The sequence below is a fragment of the Arachis hypogaea genome, chromosome 12 (genome assembly GCF_003086295.3).
Source record: "Arachis hypogaea cultivar Tifrunner chromosome 12, arahy.Tifrunner.gnm2.J5K5, whole genome shotgun sequence".
In the NCBI taxonomy this organism is placed as follows: domain Eukaryota; kingdom Viridiplantae; phylum Streptophyta; class Magnoliopsida; order Fabales; family Fabaceae; genus Arachis; species Arachis hypogaea.
The window spans coordinates 62028760-62042043 of NC_092047.1; the positions used below are offsets into that span (position 1 = coordinate 62028760).

General features: G+C 40.3%; 1 non-coding gene and 1 pseudogene across 1 annotated transcript; one reads left to right on the plus strand and one right to left on the minus strand.

Moving 5' to 3' along the window:
• Positions 1 to 6125, minus strand: part of LOC140176738 (uncharacterized) — a 59116-nt pseudogene extending 52991 nt beyond the window's left edge.
• Positions 6126 to 9928: 3803 nt separating this feature from the next.
• LOC112731550 (small nucleolar RNA R71) lies at positions 9929 to 10032 on the plus strand. The gene has a single exon (XR_003167323.1). It is a non-coding gene; the product is annotated as a small nucleolar RNA R71 (small nucleolar RNA).
• Positions 10033 to 13284: the final 3252 nt, after the last annotated feature.

Here is a 13284-nt window from a genome sequence, read left to right on the forward strand (position 1 = left end):
CTGGCATCTTTGAATATAGTCGGCCAATAGAATCCACTTTGAAGCACTTTAGCTGCTATTTTTTCTGGCCCAAAATGTCCACCATAGGCTGAACCATGACAGTGCAACAATATGTCTCTCATCTCATTTTCAGGAATGCATCTTCTGATCATCCCATCTGGACACCTCTTGAACAAGAATGGCTCGTCCCACAAGAATTTTTTGGCTTCATTACACAGCTTCTTCACTTGTTACTTGGTGAACTCTTGAGGGATCTTTCTTCCTACCTTATAGTTTGTAATGTCAGCAAACCAAGGTGGCTACTGGATTTGGAGAAGATATTCATCTGGTAATTTTTCATTCACTGGTTGTGGTGTATCTTGCCTAGCTTCTGGTGATAGTCATGAAAAATGGTCTGCCACTTGGTTCTCAGTCCCTTTTCTATCTCTCACTTCAATATCAAATTCTTGTAGCAGCAACACCCACCTAATAAGCCTTGGCTTTGAATCCTGTTTAGATATGAGATACTTGAGAGCAGCATGATCAGTATATACTATAACTTTGGAACCGATCAAGTATTTTCTAAATTTATCAAATGCATATATAATTGCCAAGAGCTCTTTCTCAGTGGTGGTATAGTTTTTCTATGCTTCATTCAGCACCTTGCTGGCATAGTATATAACATGATGCAGCTTGTCTTTCATTTGCCCCAGTACAGTACCAATTGCAAGGTCACTTGCATCACACATAAGTTCAAAAGGTAATTCCCAATCTGGGGGTGTGATGATTGGTGTTGTAGTGAGTTTTCTTTTCAAAGTTTCAAATGCATGCTTGCAATTATCATCAAAGATAAAAGGATTGTCAATCACTAGCAGATTGCTCAGTGGTTTGGCTATTTTTGAAAAATCTTTGATGAATCTCCTGTAAAAACCACCATGTCCAAGGAAACTTCTCACTTCTTTGACATTAACAGGTATAGGAAGCTTTTCTATGATCTCTATTTTTGCCTTATCAACTTCTATACCTTTGCTTGAAACTTTATGCCCAAGAACTATCCCTTCAGGGACCATAAAATGGCATTTCTCCCAATTTAAAACAAGATTAGTTTCTTAGAATCTTTTCAATACAAGAGTTAAATGATGCAAGCAAGTATCAAATGAATTGCCAAAGACAGAAAAATCGTCCATGAAGACTTCTAAAAATTTTTCCACCATGTCAGAGAATATAGAAAGCATACACCTTGATGCACGGAAAACTTGTCTCATAACAAATTTTCTTCGGCAAGTGTACCGAATTTGTCGTCAAGTAAAAACTCACAAAAGAGTGAGGTCGAATCCCACAAGGATTGATTGATCAAGCAACTTTAATTAGAGGAATGTTCTAGTTGAGCGAATCAGAAATTGAGTTGAAAATTGCAGAGAATTAAATGCGGGAAAGTAAATGGCAGAAAGTAAATTGCAGAATCTTAAATGGGAATGGGGGAATTGCTCATAAATGTAAATGACAGAAATTAAAGAGAATGGGTAAGATCAGAAATGGGAAGTTCATTGGGCTTATGAGATGTTGCATTCTCCGGATCAATCTCATTTACATCTCTTCCTTAATCAATGCACTCATTGATCTCCTTGGCAATCTTAAGGGATTGAATTACAATTTCTTGTAATTCAATCTTTCAAATCTTGATCAATAGCCAATTCCTTGGTCAATTGCTCATGAGAAGAGATGAAGTATGGTCACTGATTATACCACATGCATTTCCCAAATCAAGCATTGAGAGGATTATAGTCACATATCCATCCAAACCTAATTTGGTCCAACATGAGAAAGCATTTCTAGCTTGATCCCTTCATTCCTCTTCCAAGGTTCAGAAGAGATCTAAGTATGAATAGTTTCTTTTCCAAGATAACTACCCAATTGGATGAAGATCGAAAGCTTTCAAGTAAAATCAAGAGAAAAGATAGAAGAAGAATAATGAACACTAGTATTGATCCATCAAATTATAACAGAGCTCCCTAACCCAATGAAAGGGGTTTAGTTGTTCATAGCTCTGGAAAATGAAAACAAAGATGGAGAATACATGATGAAAACTAGAAGAGCAGAGAAATTAAAATACAGGGAGTAGTTCTATGCTATTTTCCAACTCCCAGGAACTCCCTTAAATAATTCAAAGCTACTCCTATATATACTACTCTTCTCATCTTCTAGTTGGCTCTTCAAGTCTTGGGCCTTTGGATCTTGAGTTTGAAGCAGTTCTCTTCTTCATTTGGGCTTGGCTTTACTTGCAGAGAGAAAGTGTGAAGTGGGCAAAGATTTTAGCTCAGGACGTTAGGGTTGTTAACGTTTAGTGAAAATATGAGTTCGAGAACGTTAGTGACATTCAACTTTCTCACTAACATTCCTAAGTAAAGCCACGTTAACCTCAACGTTAGTGGCACAAACGTTGCCACCAACGTTGCCTCTAGGTCCTTTGCACACGTTATTGGGACTTAACTTTCCCAATAACGTTGAAAAGCCCCCATTGCTCCTACGTTAGAGCCCACGTTAACTTAGTTAACGTGGCTCTTTAACGTGGGCTTGCCATCCTTCGAGAACGTTAGTGACATTCAACATTGTCACTAACGTTCCAATGTGCCCCCATGTCTCATGTTAGAGTCCACGTTAACTAGGTTAACGTGGCTTATAATGTGGCCATGCTTAGCTATCCCCAACGTTAGTGACAATGTTGAGTGTCACTAACGTTGGCTCATCATTCACTCATCCACGTTAGCTTCCACGTTAACTAAGTTAACGTGGGAGTTAACGTAGCTCATAGTGGCTTGTGTGGCTCCTTCCAACGTTAGTGACAATGTTGAGTGTCACTAACGTTGGCCATCACCTTCTTCTCTTACGTTAGCCTCCACGTTAACTAAGTTAACGTGGAAGTTAACGTGGCTCCTTGGGGTTGTGTGGTTGCTTCCAACGTTAGTGACAATGTTGGGTATCACTAACGTTGTCGACTACTCTTGCCTCTTCACGTTAGCTTCCACGTTAACCAAGTTAACGTGGGAGTTAACGTGGCATTGTGCACTTAGGCCAATGTTAGTGACAATGTTGAATGTCACTAACGTTTGCTTCATTTCCCCCTTTTAACGTTAGAGGCCACGTTAACTAAGTTAACGTGGACTCTAACGTGACCACTTATGAGCATTGGCCAACGTTAGTGATAATGTTATGTGTCACTAACGTTGGCTCAAATTCCCTTCTTCACATTAGAGTTCACGTTAACTTAGTTAACGTGACTCTTAACGTGGGTAATGATGGCTTCGAGAGCGTCATTGGCAGTCACTTTTCTCATTAACTTTGCAAGTTACCTCCCATTCCTTGCTTCCTTTGGTCCTGAAATCAGGCAATAAAGTGCATCAAAGTTCTAGTCCAAGTCATGGGTAATGCAGAATACAATTTGTCACTAAACTCATGCAAAATCATCATGAAATCATGTAAAATGCACAATGTATGCTTGAATCAAGGTGTAAGTGAATATCTACCCAAAACTAGCTTATTTCCTAAGAAAATGCATGAAACTACCCTAAAAACAGTAAAGAAAAGGTCAGTGAAACTGGCCAAAATGCCCTGGCATCACAATACCAAACTTAAAGCTTGCTTGTCCCTAAGCAAGTACTGGAACAAGAGAATTATGAATGTGATACCAAGAGAAATGAGTCATTCTTGTGGAAGTCATGTCCCTGGTTTTATGGTAGTTTCATGCATAGCAACTTAGGTTCATTCCTGGCTTTCAGACCTTTATCATATCCTAGAATACTCACTGTGATTGCATCCCATGAAACTTTTATTTATTGATCATTTTGTTGTTATTTCAGGGCTTATTTGTGTTCTTAGGCTAAGTGTTCTGTAAAGGGGCAACTCTTTAAAATAAGCTTTCAACCAACACTCTCGAACCAGTTGGTTCAAGGTGCTAGGTGTTGAAGCACCCCTAAGGACTTACTTGCTCAAGTCTCTCCCCCATACATGCACACCACAGGCATATAGTTTATTCTTTTTCTTTTCTTGAGGCCTTGGTGTCCAGCACCTCTTTGGGTTACTAAATGTTCTGTGGTGAGGGTTACTCTTGATAGTGGACTTTCAGCTGATAATCCCAAGTTAGTTAACCCAAGTTACCAAGTGATAAGGCACCCCTAAGAGCTTATTCATCCAAGTAGATCCCTCACACAGGAACACCACAGACACATGCTTCAAGATTTAAAACCATTGGTGCCTAGCCTTATTGCTTAGTCTTTTTCTTTTATTCCTCAACTTTGATTGTTCTTTCCCTTTTTCTTATTAGGATCTTCTTATTTAGCTAGTCTCATGGGGTGTGTCTCAAGCATAGTATTCATGACAGATAGTTGTCCTCCCACCTTGTGGTTGAACCAACTTAGCTAACTTATGATCACACCAAAAACTCATGAATACACTTCCATATTATGAACTCCACTCTGGTCTTTTTAAAACACACTCATTCTCTTTTTCATTTGATTTAAAGGGACAAACATACAATTAAGTAAGGAGATGGTGTACTAACATAAAGACTAGCACACAGAGACCTTCTTCAACACCAAAAACTTAAAAGACAGAATTGAAAAAGGTTCCAACTACGAGTATCTATTAATCAAAAGTGCATTCGGACTTCCAATTTTCAACAATTCTGAGTATAATGGAATTAAGTGACAATACAACCTTCGGATGATGATTTCTAGTTGCTCTCTTTCTTTGTCATCATCCTAATAGTTGCTACTTCACTTCCTTGGGTAAAGATGCACTATTTCCTCATAAGATTCCTGTAAAGTTATTGGAAGTTGCTTGTTCCCAAAGTACTTGAGACATAGTTAGCTTGTGTGTGTGCTTGTGGCTGTTGAACTTACTTTGGTGTGCGAACACCAAACTTAGTTCCTTGCCCAGTATAAAACATTGCATATATGCAGAGAGCCTCATATCTTGTTGTTAATATGACAATTATTACTAAAGTCTAACTACATCTAAGTGCTTTCCCTTGATTGGTTGGAGCTAGCAATGTGTTTTGGGAGTGGGGTGTAATTCTAATGTCTTTGGTGGAACACCAAACTTAGAATCACACTTTCACTCTTGACTTGTTTTGGTGTGGAACACCAAACTTAGCTCCTCGCAATACAAGGGGAAACAACTTGTGATCCTTATTGAAATATAGATGAAAAGGAAAATACCTGAGGTTGGGTTGCCTCCCAACAGAGCGCTCTTTTATCATCGCTAGCTCGACGGTTCCTCCTTTACTTGAGGTGGTAATTTACTCTGGGGTTTTCCCCCAAGTTGCCCAGATAATGCTTGAGTCTTTGTCCATTCACTGTAAAAGTCCTTTCAGAGCCTTCATCCATGATTTTGATATGTCCATAAGGCGAAACTTTTGTGACAAGAAAAGGTCCGGACCACCTTGATTTGAGTTTTCCTGGGAATAGTCTCAATTTAGAATTGTAGAGGAGTACTCGTTGCCCCTTTTCGAAACTCCTAGGTGCAAGATGTAGGTCATGTCTTCTCTTTGCCTTCTCTTTATACATCTTGGTATTTTCATAGGCTTGTGACCTGAATTCCTCCATCTCTTGCAGTTGCAAGATCCTCTTTGCACCAGCAGCAATGCTGTCAAAGTTTAGTATCTTGATAGCCCAGAGAGCCCTGTGTTCCAGCTCCAGTGGTAAGTGACAAGCTTTCCCATAAACCAGTTGATAAGGGGACATCCCAAGTGGTGTTTTGAATGCTGTTCTGTATGCCCAAAGAGCATCATCCAGCTTATTCGACCAATCCTTTCTTGATGCACCCACAGACTTTTCCAGAATCCTCTTTAGCTCTCTATTGGATATCTCAGTTTGTCCACTTGTTTGGGGATGATATGGTATAGCTACCTTATGTTTTACCCCATATCGTAGGAGAAGAGCTTCTAGTGGTTTGTTACAAAAATGGCTCCCTCCATCACTGATGAGTGCTCGTGGGACTCCAAACCGGCTAAAGATATTCTTCCTGAGGAAGTTCATGACAACTTTGTTATCATTTGTTGGGGTTGCAATAGCCTCTACCTACTTGGAGACGTAATCTACTGCCACCAAAATGTAATTGTTTGCATATGAGGTTGGGAATGGTCCCATGAAATCAATTCCCCACACATCAAACAGTTCCAGTTCCAAGATGAAATTTTGTGGCATCTCATTTCTTTTGGGCAAGTTTCCAGATCTTTGGCATTCATTGCAGCTCCTTACCAGTTCTTTTGCATCTTTGAAAAGGGTGGGCCAAAAGAATCCACTTTGTAACACTTTTGCTGCAGTTCTGTCTCCTCCAAAGTGTCCTCCATAACATGAGCCATGGCAGTTCCATAGGACCTCTCGTCCTTCCTCTTCTGAAACACATCTTCTAAGGATTCCATTTGAACACTTCTTGAAGAGATATGGCTCATCCCAGACAAAGTATTTTGCATTATTCATGAGCTTCTTTTTTTTATGTTTATTTATCTCTGGAGGTAATGCTCCAGATGCCTTGAAGTTGGCAATGTCTGCGAACCATGGTGCTTTGTGAATTGTCATCAACTGCTCATCCGGGAAGAGCTCGTTCACACTTGTATCATGTGCTCCACCTTTATCATGAGGGATCCTGGATAGGTGATCTGCTACCTTGTTTTCCACTCCCTTCTTGTCTCTAATTTCAATATTGAATTCCTGCAACAATAAGATCCATCTTATTAGTCTTGGTTTTGATTCTTGCTTGGCAAACAAATATTTAAGTGCTGTGTGATCTGTAAAAACAATCACTTTAGCACCAATGAGGTATGATCTAAACTTGTCAAATGCAAAAACTATTGCTAGTAACTCTTTTTCAGTAGTGGTATAATTTCTTTGAGTATCATTAAGAACTTTGCTAGCATAGTATATCACATGGACTAAGTTGTCTTTCCTCTGTCCTAACACTGCCCCAACTGCAAAATCAGATGCATCACACATCAATTCAAATGGTAAATTCCAATCAGGTGGGAAAATAATAGGAGCAGAGGACAACCTCATTTTCAGATTTTCAAAGGCTAACATGCATGTTTCTTCAAAGATGAATGGTGTATCAGATATAAGGAGATTGCTTAAGGGCTTGGCTATCTTTGAAAAATCTTTAATAAATCTTCTGTAAAAACCAGCATGCCCCAAAAAACTCCTAATTGCCCTGACATCACTGGGTGGAGGTAGTTTTTCAATGAGTTCTACTTTAGCTCTGTCAACCTCAATGCCTTGGTTAGAAACCTTGTGACCCAGGACTATTCCTCCTGTCACCATAAAGTGGCATTTCTCCCAGTTCAAGACCAAATTGGTCTCTTGGCATCTTTTCAATACCAAGGCGAGGTGATGTAGACAACTAGGGAAGGAATCTCTGAATACCGAGAAATCATCCATAAAAACTTCAATGAACTTTTCTATCATATCTGAAAAGATAGAAAGCATGCAGCGTTGGAAAGTTGCAGGTGGATTACATAACCCAAATGGCATGCGCCTGTAGGCAAACACTCCATATGGGCAAGTGAATGAGGTTTTCTCTTGATCTCTGGGATCAACCACTATTTGGTTATATCCTGAATAACCGTCGAGAAAACAATAATATGCGTGCCCTGCAAGTCTTTCCAACATCTGATTCATGAATGGAAGGGGGAAATGATCTTTTCGTGTAGCCTCATTGAGCTTCCTGTAGTCTATACACATCCGCCATCCTGTGACTGTCCTTGTAGGAATTAATTCATTCTTCTCATTGGGAACCACGGTGATTCCTCCCTTTTTTGGGACAACATGCACGGGGCTAACCCACGGGCTATCTGAGATTGGGTAGATCACCCCTCCCTACCATAACTTCATAACTTCTTTCTGTACTACTTCCTTCATGATAGGGTTCAACCTCCTTTGGGATTGAATGGATGGTTTGGCATCATCTTCCAGCAGTATCTTGTGCATGCATATGGCTGAACTTATCCCCTTTAGGTCAGCAAGAGTCCAACCAATGGCATCTTTGTGTTGTCGCAGTACCTTGAGCAATTCTTCCTCTTGATCTTGGCTGAGGCATGAACTTATGATCACTGGGTAACTTTCATGTTCTCCTAAGTATGCATATTTGAGAGTGGGTGGTAGTGCTTTAAGTTCAAGTTTGGGTGCTTCTGACTTTTTGTTTTCTTCTTTTGGTGCACCTTGTATATGAATCTCTGCTGTTGCAACCTCTTCACTTGATTCAGATTCCTCATCTACCAATCTCTCAGGTTCTTCAGGTTCTTCTTCTTCAAAATTCTCTTGCACTTCCTCCTCAAGTACATCTAACCTCATGGATTCCCCCAATTGTTCTGGTGGGTAACTCATGGCCTTGAACACATTGAATGTCATCTTTTCATTGTGTAGTCTTAAGGTAAGATCACCTTTTTGGACATCAATGACAGCTCCAGCAGTGGCCATGAACGACCTTCCCAGGATGATGGAAGCCTTGGCTTCCTCCTGCATGTCCAGCACTACAAAGTTTGCTGGGAAGATAAAATCTCCCACTTTCACCAGCAAATCTTCTATGACGCCATGCGGGAACTTGAACGATCTGTCTGCCAACTGTAGGGCCATTTTTGTTGGTTTAGCCTCCTCTATCTTCATCTTCCTCATCATAGCTACTGACATCAAGTTGATGCTGGCTCCTAAGTCACAAAGGGCTTTCTCCACTGTGATTTCTCCTATAATGCAAGGGATATGAAAACTCCCAGGATCCTTCAATTTCTGGGGCAATTTGTGCTGAATGATAGCACTACACTCTTTTGTTAGTATCACAGTCTCGTTGTTCTTCCAACTTCTTTTCTTAGTCATGAGCTCCTTCAAGAACTTGGTGTAGAGTGGCATTTGTTCTATCGCTTCAGCAAAGGGTATGTTGATTTGCAGCTTCTTGAAGATTTCCAAAAATCTTAAAAACTGATTGTCATCTCCCTTCTTCTTTAGTTGCTGAGGGTATGGGACTCTTGGGATTTCTGGTTTCAGCACTCCTTCCCCTTTTTGTGAACTCAAAGTCGGAACTTGAGCTTCGTCCTGCTCTTCTTGTGGTTTCTGGGGGGTTTCCTTCAGTTCCTTCCCACTCCGAAGGGTGATAGCCTGACACTCCTCCCTTTTGGTTGAGTTAGTTTTACTGCGAAGGTTGTGGCTGGGAATTTGCTTGAATAAATAGCCAATTTGTGTCTCAAGCTTCTTGATGGCAGCATCCTGATTTTGTATATTTGACTGCACTTCCTCTCTGAATGCTTTACTGTCCTGGATATCCTTGCATATTCCTTCAAGTAGATTTTTAATCCTTGAGATTTTTTCGTCAAATGATGATAGGTCAGGTTGAGGAGGGTTGTTCTGGCCTTGATATGAATGTGGAGAGGTGTTGTTATTGGGATGTTGATATGGTCTAGATGTGAAATTGTTTAGATTTGGGTGTGTTTGATCAAGGCTTTGGTCTTGTTGATTTTCCCACCCAAAGTTTGGGTGATTCCTCCATCCAGGGTTGTAATTCTTGGAGTATGGATCATGGTTCTACCTAGGTGAATTCCCAATGTAGTTGGCTTGCTCCTGACTACCCTCTGCTTCTTCATTCACTCCTTCTTGGGTTGTTGATGAAGTGGAGATTGCTTCTACTTGGTTCCTCTCCATCTTCTTGGTGAGGTCAGCCAGCTGCTGGGTAATGAGCTTGTTTTGGGGCCAACAGAGCATCTACATTGTTTAGCTCCATTACTCCTCTTGTGTTCCCTCTTTCGGAAGCATAGAAGTAGTCGTTCTCTGCTACTGTTTTAATGACATCTATAGCCTCCTCAATGGTTTTCTTCTTATTCAAAGATCCTCTGGATGAATGCTCTACGGCCTTCTTTGACTCATAAGAGAGCCCTTCATAGAAAATGTGCAGCTGCACCCATTCGTTGAACATGTCAGGTGGACACCTCCTTGTCAGGTCTTTAAACCTCTCCCATGCTTCATATAGAGTCTCACCATCTTGTTGCCTGAAGGTTTGGACCTCAGCTCTCAGCCTATTGATTCTTTGAGGAGGGTAAAATCTTGCTAAGAATTTGTTCACCACGTCTTCCCAAGTTGTCAAGCTTTCCCTTGGAAAAGATTTCAGCCACTTGGCTGCCTTATCCCTGAGTGAGAATGGAAATAAAAGCAGTCTATAGGCGTCAGGATGAACACCATTAGACTTTACTGTGTCACATATTCTCAGGAAGGTGGTTAAATATTGATTTGGGTCCTCTTGGACACTTCCTCCAAACGAACAGTTGTTCTGCAAAAGGGTGATGAGCTGTGGCTTCAGTTCAAAATTGTTGGCATGGATGGTTGGCTTTTGAATGCTACTTCCATAGTTTCTTGGGTTTGGATTGATATAAGAGCCTAAAACTCTTCTATCCTCCCCAGTATGACTTGTTCGACCTCTTCCGCCATGGTTGTGAGCCTCTTCTTCATGATAGTTTTTCATGTTTTCTTCCATGTTTGGTTCAAAGTGTTCCTCAAAGTGTTCCTCCTCTTCTTCAGCACCAACTACACGTTTGTCTCTTGCCTACCTCCTTAGTCTAAGGAAGGTTCTCTCAGGTTCAGAATCAAAGGAAGTTGAAGCCCTGCTTCTTCTCCTTGTCATACAACCAACAAGTACAAGCAAAGAGAATAGGTGCAGAAAGTATATCTGTCAGAATTACTGTTAGTATGAGTGATGCAATATATCAAACAGTTAGTGGGTTAGTGAGATGAAATGTAAATAACAAAAAAAAAGTAGGGGGAAGGGAAGAAATTAACTAAAACAGGAAGTAAATAACTCAAACAGAAATTTAAATCAAACAAAAATAAAATGCTCAATCTAGTTATCCCCCAATCTAATCATTGTTGATGCACAATCAATCCTCGACAACGGCGCCATAAACTTGATGCACGAAAAACTTGTCTCATAAGAAATTTCCTTCGGCAAGTGTACCGAATTTGTCGTCAAGTAAAAACTTACAATAGAGTGAGGTCGAATCCCACAAGGATTGATTGATCAAGCAACTTTAATTAGAGGAATGTTCTAGTTGAGCGAATCAGAAATTGAGTTGAGAATTGTAGAGAATTAAATGCGGGAAAGTAAATGGCAGAAAGTAAATTGCAGAATCTTAAATGGTAATGGGGGAATTGCTCATAAATGTAAATGACATAAATTAAAGAGAATGGGTAAGATCAAAAATGGGGAGTTCATTGGGCTTAGGAGATGTTGCATTCTCCGGATCAATCTCATTTACATCTCTTCCTCAATCAATGTACTCATTGATCTCCTTGGCAATCTTAAGTGATTGAATTACAATTTCTTGTAATTCAATCTCTCAAATCTTGATCAATAGCCAATTCCTTGGTCAATTGCTCATGAGAAGAGATGAAGTATGGTCACTGATTATACCACATGCATTTCCCAAATCAAGCATTGAGAGGATTATAGTCACATATCCATCCAAACCCAATTTGGTCCAGCATGAGAAAGCATTTCTAGCTTGATCCCTTCATTCCTCTTCCAAGGTTCAGAAGAGATCCAAGTATGAATAGTTTCTTTTCCAAGATAACTACCCAATTGGATGAAGATCGAAAGCTTTCAAGTAATATCAAGAGAAAAGATAGAAGAAGAATAATGAAAACTAGTATTGATCCATCAAATTACAACAGAGCTTCCTAACCCAATGAAAGGGGTTTAGTTGTTCATAGCTCTGGAAAATGAAAACAAAGATGGAGAATACATGATGAAAACTAGAAGAGCAGAGAAAGTAAAATACAGGGAGTAGTTCTATGCTATTTTCCTACTCCCAGGAACTCCCTTAAATAATTCAAAGCTACTCCTATATATACTACTCTTCTCATCTTCTAGTTGGCTCTTCAAGTCTTGGGCCTTTGGATCTTGAGTTTGAAGCAGTTTTCTTCTTCATTTGGGCTTGGCTTTACTTGCAGAGAGAAAGTGTGAAGTGGGCAGAGATTTTAGCTCAGGACGTTAGGGTTGTTAACGTTTAGTGAAAATATGAGTTCGAGAACGTTAGTGACAATCAACTTTCTCACTAACGTTACTAAGTAAAGCCACCTTAACCTCAACGTTAGTGGCACAAACGTTGCCACCAACATTGCCTCTAGGTCCTTTGCACACGTTATTGGGACTTAACTTTCCCAATAACGTTGAAAAGCCCCCATTGCTCCTACGTTAGAGCCCACGTTAACTTAGTTAACGTGGCTCTTTAACGTGGTCTTGCCATCCTTCGAGAACATTAGTGACATTCAACATTGTCACTAACGTTCCAATGTGCCCCCATGTCTCACGTTAGAGTCCACGTTAACTAGGTTAACATGGCTTATAACGTGGCCATGCTTAGCTATCCCCAACGCTAGTGACAATGTTGAGTGTCACTAACGTTGGCTCATCATTCACTCATCCACGTTAACTAAGTTAACGTGGGAGTTAACGTGGCTCATAGTGGCTTGTGTGGCTCCTTCCAACGTTAGTGACAATGTTGAGTGTCACTAACGTTGGCCATCACCTTCTTCTCTTACGTTAGCCTCCACGTTAACTAAGTTAACATGGAAGTTAACGTGGCTCCTTGGGGTTGTGTGGTTGCTTCCAACGTTAGTGACAATGTTGGGTGTCACTAACGTTGTCGACCACTCTTGCCTCTTCACGTTAGCTTCCACGTTAACCAAGTTAACGTGGGAGTTAACGTGGCATTGTGCACTTAGGCCAACGTTAGTGACAATGTTGAATGTCACTAACGTTTGCTTTCTTTCCCCCTTTTAACGTTAGAGGCCACGTTAACTAAGTTAACGTGGACTCTAACGTGACCACTTATGAGCATTGGCCAACGTTAGTGATAATGTTAAGTGTCACTAACGTTGGCTCAAATTCCCTTCTTCACATTAGAGTTCACGTTAACTTAGTTAACGTGACTCTTAACGTGGGTAATGATGGCTTCGAGAGCGTCATTGGCAGTCACTTTTCTCATTAACTTTGCAAGTTACCTCCCATTCCTTGCTTCCTTTGGTCCTGAAATCAGGCAATAAAGTGCATCAAAGTTCTAGTCCAAGTCATGGGTAATGCAGAATACAATTTGTCACTAAACTCATGCAAAATCCTCATGAAATCATGTAAAATGCACAATGTATGATTGAATCAAGGTGTAAGTGAATATCTACCCAAAACTAGCTTATTTCCTAAGAAAATGCATGAAACTACCGTAAAAACAGTAAAGAAAAGGTCAGTAAAACTGGCCAAAATGCCCTGGCATCACACCTT